At 31.9% G+C, this 7,298-nt stretch overlaps 1 pseudogene; it reads left to right on the top strand.

Moving 5' to 3' along the window:
• Positions 1-3,408: 3,408 nt before the first annotated feature.
• On the top strand, positions 3,409-4,942 carry LOC129290526 (uncharacterized; annotated as a pseudogene).
• The last annotated feature ends 2,356 nt before the right edge of the window (positions 4,943-7,298 follow it).

Below are 7,298 nucleotides of genomic sequence, written 5' to 3'. Positions count from 1 at the left end.
AATCTGACCAAGTTTATTTCTTTGAAGATGCCTTAGACAATGGGAGCTCTGTGCCTAGGCATATTACTTTGCATGACGAAAATAGCATTTTGCCTATGCCTATCTTAACACCCCTTCATGTTGACAGAAATAATGTCGTGGATCAGGATTGAAGCTCAAGATGAACCACCTTTAAAGGGTGATAAGGATCTAGTTGTTGAACCAAGACAGTCCTAAAGGGTTTACAGGTCTGCTATTCCAGATGATTATATGGTGTATTTACAGGAATTTAATTCAAATGCTATTGATAATTTAGACCCAATATGTTACCAAGAGGCTATTTCTAGTTCACATTCTTTTGAATGGTTGGATGCTTTGAGTGAAGAAATTGCCTCTATGTATCGCAATCACGTGTGGGAGCTTGTAGAGCTACCAAAGGGTTTTAAACTAGTGGGTTGCAAGTGGGTCTTTAAAACAAAACAAGAAGCTAGAGGTGAAATTGATAGATACAAAGCCAGACTTATAGCTAAGGGCTACAATTAGAAAGAAGGTATTGATTACACAGAGACCTTCTCTCCAGTATTTACCAAAGATGCCTTTAGAGTAGTAATGGCTTTAGTTGCATAGTTTAATCTTGATCTTCACTAGATGGATGTTAAGACTGTGTTCTTAAATGGTGATTTGAATGAAGAAGTCTACACGACACAACTTGATGGTTTTGTTAAATTTAGTACAGAATATCTAGTGTGCAGATTAAAGAGATCCATCTATAGGCTAAGACAGGCCTCTAGGTAATGGTATTTAAAGTTTGATGAAGTTATCACCTCGCTCAGTTTTGTTAAGAATGTCTCAAATTAATATATCTATTAGAAGTTTGATGGGAACAATTTTGCCATTCTTGTTCTCTATGTTAATGATATCTTGTTAGCCAGTAATTCAATAAATTTCCTCAATGAGATAAAACACCTATTATCTTGTCATTTTGACATGAAGGATATGGGTGAAGCCTCCTTTATTCTTAGGATATAGATTCATTGTGATAGATCTCGTGAAATTCTTAGTTTATCACAGACCACTTATATTGAGTGGGTCTTAAGAGATTCAGAATAGATTCATATTCTTCCTCACCTGCTCCTATACAGAAAGGTGAGCTATTATCAGAATTGCAATATCCCAAGGATGATAAGAAAAGGGCCGAGATGAGAAAGATACCATACGCTTCTGCTATTGGCAGCCTTATGTATGTTCAAGTGTGTACTCGACCAAATATAGCCTTTGTCATTGGAGTGTTAGGTCGATATTTAAATGATCTAGGTCTGGATCATTGGAAGGCTGCTAAGAAAGTTATAAGGTATCTTCAAGGTATAAAGAATCATATGTTAACTTATAGAAGGTCAATTTCTCTTGAGGTTATTAGGTATTCTGATTATGACTTTAAGGGATCAGAAGATCTTAAAATTGTTGGCTTTTCAGATTCAGATTTTGCCTCTTGTCTGAATGATCGTAAATCCATGACCGGCTATATTTTCATGTTTTTTGGAGGAACTGTCTCTTGGAAAAGTATGAAACAGACACTTACAACAGTTTCATTTATGGAAGCTGAGTATATTACTTGCTTTGAGAGTACACGTCACGCTATATGGCTGAGGAAGTTGATATCTGGCATGCACATAGTTAAGTGAATATCACGTCTTCTAAGCATTTACTGTGATAACAAATTTACAGTATACTATGCTAACAACCATAGAAATTCTAGTCGTACAAAGCATTTTGATATCAAACTTATGTTTATGAAAGAGAAAATTGCTGAGTCTCAAACTCGTGTGGTACACATTCCTGACACACAGATGCTTGCAGATCTACTGACCAAGGGCTTACCTGTAGTAGTTTTTTAAAATCATGTAACTTGTATGGGTATTATGAAATCCTTTGATGACCTGATTTAATGGGTGTTTGAGAACATTTTATGTTGCAATTTCTCTTTAGACCTTGTTTTTCTTCTGTGAGTTATGTTCAGTTTAGTTAGATGCATCAATATCATTTATCCCTATAAGATTCAATGATTCTATTGTGGTACGCTATGCATGTCACTTGTTTCCCTATAGGAATCAGTGATTTATGTTGTTATCTTACTGAGCTGTGTTTGAAATAAAATTTCATATTTTATTCAAATTATGAGACATTATATCACTTGTTTCCTCATAAGATCCAGTGATTTTGTGGAGTTTCATTTTCTAAATTTTATTTATGGCTTGTTTATACAACTTGCTTAATTAATGCAATCCAAGTAGGAGATTGCTGGAATATTATTTATGGATTGACATTAATTAATAAGCCTAACAATTTGGTCTTTATGATTTTGTGTGGAGGGTGATAGGTAGATCACACAAGTGAGCCCAATAGACAGAGGCCCAACCCATAACCCAGTAGCTGTCAGTTATTCCCTATCTCTTAACTGACTGAGTCCGAGATAATGTGATATAATTATTTTAATTATATAATAAGGCAGTTACTAATTTGATTTATATAAGTTGATCATTTGATAATTGGAAATACACAACTCATTTTTTTCTACTCTCTATTATCTCTAAACTCTGAAGACTCTGGGGACCTGTGGGTTGTGTACCTATCTACACTCAAGTTTTTTCAAACGCTCATAGATCCTTCAGGTATGCATATATTCTTTACTTTTCTTATTTATATGAATTGAGATAATGAATTATATCACTTGTGTTTATCATTTTCATTTATAGTGATTAATATATGATAGGTTCAAACTATGAGATGTATTATTAAAGGTCAAAAAGTTTATGAGATATATTGCAACAATATAACAAGAGCTTCCACTTCCTCTTATTAAGGTAATAAGAGTTGGGGATGAATGTAACCTGCAGATCTATTTAACTAAACAATTCATGTTCAATTAAAACACTTGACATGTTTGATATTATGACAATAATTGGGGCTTCACATACGTAATCTTGAAAATTCATTGATTAGCCTTCTCTTGCATTTTTCCTTATCTCATTATTTTACATGCAAATTCTAGTTGAAAAAGTTTCTTTGACCAACTACTATTGGGAGTATGCATTTGGTCAACATGTGTTGTATAGTTTATGCCCAATTTTTTTTCATCCTACCATTTTAGATGACTAACACAAAAGATATCTAATTTTTGAGTATATAATATTATAAATAGCTTCTTATCAAGGAGAACAAAAATATTGGAAATAGCTTTTTGGTCAGTCACTAGTAATGCTAGTCACTACTAATGTTTTTGGTATAATATATTATTCTTTTTGTAAGTTTTCTCCCTTTATTTTAATTTCTCTTGCATGCTATGAATTTTCTAAACTATAGTACTCCATCTATTTTGCATATGCATACTCATGTATTTTGATTTCTCCCATCATGTTACATTCATTAGGCATGGCAGAAGAGGCTGGTATGTTTATGGTTCATCAGAGTATTGGGAGTGTTTTGTGTTGCAAATGTGGAATTCCCATGCAACCAAACGCTGCCAATATGTGTATGAACTGTTTACGTTCAAAAGTTGGTATCACTGAAGGTTTGCTAAAGCATCTAATCTTAGTACATTGCCGTGAGTGTGATAGCTACCTGGAGCCACCAAGAACTTGGATCAAAGCACAATTAGAATTAAAGGAGCTACTGACATTCTATTTGAATAAGCTGAAACAAAACTTCAATAGAAATAAAGTAAGGCTGAAACATGCCGAATTTATATGGACTGAGCCCCATTCCAAGAGGATAAAAGTCAAGGTCATAGTTCAAAAAAAGGTCCTGAATGGGGCAATTCTTGAACAGTCTTATCCTATCGAGTATGTGCAGTAAGAGCACATCTGTGAATCTTGTTCTAGGATCCAGGCTAACCCTGATCAATGGGTTGCTGCTGTGCAACTTCGATAACACGTTACTCACAGGAAAACTTTCTTTTATTTAGAACAGCTGAATCTAAGGCAAGGCACAGCTCCTAGTGCTATCACAATAAAGCAAATGGATCAAGGTGTTGACTTTCTTCTCTAATCAAAGTCATGGGGTGAGATTTGTGGAATTTTTGGCAAAAGTTACTCCCGTAAGGAGTCATCACAATAAGCAGCTTGTTTCTCATGATCCCAAAAGTAATAATTACAATTATAAATTTACATTTTTTGTTGAAATCTCCCCAATCTGTTGTGAGGATTTAATCTGCTTGCCTCCTAGAATTGCAATTAGTTTAGGAAACCTTAGCCCTCTTGTGATATGTATGAAAGTGACCAACAACATTGCTTTGCTTGATCCTTTTAAGCTAAGGCACTGTTTCTTGGATGCTGATCAATATTGGAGGACATCATTCAAGTCATTGCTTACCAGTAGACAGTTAGTGGAATATATTGTGCTAGATATGGAGGCTGTCTCTTCAGAAGTTATTGTTGGCGGTACAAAATATGTTTTAGCAAATGCACAAGTGGCTCGTGTATCTAATTTTAGAAAGAATGACACAATATTTTCTATCAAGACTCATCTAGGTCATCTTTTAAATCTTGGAGATTATGCTCTTGGTTATGACTTATATGCAGCCAACAATAATGACATTAAATTGGACAAGTACAAAGGACTTGTGTTCCTTGAAGCCATTTTAGTAAAGAAAAGCTATGAAGAGAATCAACTCAGGAAGTGTGGGAAGCCTCGTGCATGGAAGCTTAAATCTCTTGACACGGAAGTTGATGATAACGGCAAAATTGACCAAGAAAAGATGAACTCTAAGTATGAACAATTCTTGCAAGATCTGGAAGAAAATCCTGATCTAAGGTTCAACATATCGTTTTATTAGAATAGGGAATACCAACCATCTGAGATGGCATCAGTGACTGATGGTGAAGATCTACCTTCTATTCTATTGGAGGAGTTAATGGCGGATCTTGATCTGAGTGAGGAGGAAGATGAAGATAGCATGAGAGAGTGAACAAAAGTTTTGATAGGGTCCTTATTTATATTTTTGGAGTCCTATGTAATTTTTTAAGTAAATAGTAACATTATCTCTTATGATTTATTTGTAATTTAGAAGAGGTAATGGATATTAATTCCTTTATAGAGTGCTTGTTAATATTTTTTTGGGGTCCAATGTAATGTTTTTTTTTTAATCGTTAAAAGGTTGAATTCAATATGAGGATTAAAAGTTCTTTGAGTGAATTGGTCTCGGTTGCGACTCCCATTCCTTGATTTGTAAGTTATAACCTTCAAAGAGATTCACTTATTTATAATAATTTAAAAAAAAACATGTCAAAGATATAATTATTTAAAATTTGTTAACAAATTAACAAATCCTACTTGCATATTCACCTTTTGAAGGTTGCAAATAAGCGCATAAAAGTAGCAAGTCATAAAACCAATTCACTACTTTTGGTTTTATTTTAGATTTTCAAATCTTTTAACTTTTATTGAAAATTAATTTACTCTTTTGATTATTTCCCACCATTCCCTCAAAAAAGTACACCACATTTTGTCCTAGTGGGTGTGATTTCTTTTGTATGCTTGGATTTCTTGATCTCATTATTTTTTCAATTATAATAGGAGGGCAAAAATTAATTTTAACATTTTTAATATTTAAAAACAATGTAAATTTGGGAAAAATTGAATCATGGGGAGCAGGCACCCCTGCTTGGCCCCACTAAATCCGTCCCTAGTTGTTAACACAGTCTATCTTCGTAGTTTTGAGGTATTTTGTTATTCAAGATCTTACCCTCAAATATATAACATATGATACTATTTATTTACTGATAGTGAATGACTTATTTCTCAACACATAATGTAATGTTCCTAATTAAAGATTATATTCCATAGATCATTTTAGACTTTGAATTATATTTTCAAATTTGTTTACTTATTAAAATTTGAGAATGTTCTCTATCATTTTAAATTTTTTGTTGACAGTTTTGTTGCTAATCAATTTGTCACTTGTATATTTAAGTGGGTTTTTTTTTTGTTACAATATTTATGTGATTTTTTTATTTTCTATAGGTATCTTCGTATTGAAAGCAATTCTATTCAAGACATGATTAAGCATTAAATATGGACTCTTCTTTCAACTATGATTCAAATTTTAATTCGTCATGTTGTGAGGGACTAACTTATTCTATTAAACCCAATCTCATTTATATTTATGTGGTTTTCTTGCAACTCTCCTTTTTTTTTCCCCTCTTCTAAGATGTTTTTGGTTGCTAAATACCTCAAAAAATACTGCAGTCCGGACTTCTAATCCAAAAAAAAAAAAAAAAACAAAGCCATTTGTTTGCGCGTGTAATATACAAAACTTCCCTTAATTTTAAGCCATATGTAAAAATAACCGTTCCCTTTCATATTGTGTAGTTAGTCATTTAGCCTGTTAAGTACATATATTTTAAAGTTTTAAAGAATTGCACAATTTAAAGTTTTTTATATTATAACACTAAGATAATAAAATCTTGGCCTCTCAAGTTTGTTTGAGTTATTGGCTTTTAAAATTTATATTTTATCAATCAATTTACCAAAAAAAATTATCAGTTAAATCCTTAATGTTTCATACCTATAGATAATTAATCTTTATGATCTAAAAGGGGAAATCACATAATAATGACTAATTGTGTATGATTATGAAATTTTAGGGGCTTAGTTAATAAATATTAAGTTTTAGGAACCAGATCAATGATTGAAATAAATTTGAGGGACAAAAAGAAATATGTATCCCATTGTAATTTTCAAAGAGAAGAAATATGAGAACCTTGTAAATCCAAACATTAATTTTAACTTTCAAATTCTCATATGTCATTATATTTGTTAAACGGATTTCTTCAGTCTTCTTACTAATAACGGATTGAGTGTCTAGATTTTTTTTTTTATTGTTTGAAGTTATAAATTTTAAAATTAAGATAAAAGTCACAATTGTGAATGTAAGATAAAATATTTCAATTAAAAATAACTATCTTTATTCAAGTAGCAAGTATAGGCATCCTAATCATTTCAATATTAATAGATTTTCTCTTGCAAAAATATTTTGTGATAAAAAAGTTGTAATTGAAAGAAAATTTTTATGTTCTTTTTTAATTTTTCTTTTTTTTTAGTTGAATGTAAAAATTCCACCATTTATTATTTTCAAGGAAGATATCCTTTTATGAATGCATTTGTACACACTGTAAAATGAAGTTGTTTTTTTTAAAGGAATCTCTATCTTTAATTCCTTCAAATTTTTAATAGAGAATCCAAAATTTTATAGCTATGGCACTGCCTTCAATCAGTGTAGGCTTATTTGATTCTACTATATTATTTTGCGCTTCATCTTCCAT

Source organism: Prosopis cineraria, unplaced genomic scaffold, assembly GCF_029017545.1.
Source record: "Prosopis cineraria cultivar Desert tree isolate PC_DT_omini unplaced genomic scaffold, ASM2901754v1 PC13, whole genome shotgun sequence".
NCBI lineage: Eukaryota > Viridiplantae > Streptophyta > Magnoliopsida > Fabales > Fabaceae > Prosopis > Prosopis cineraria.
Note: the sequence above shows the minus strand (reverse complement) of the source record. Positions and strands in the feature narration are given on the sequence as shown.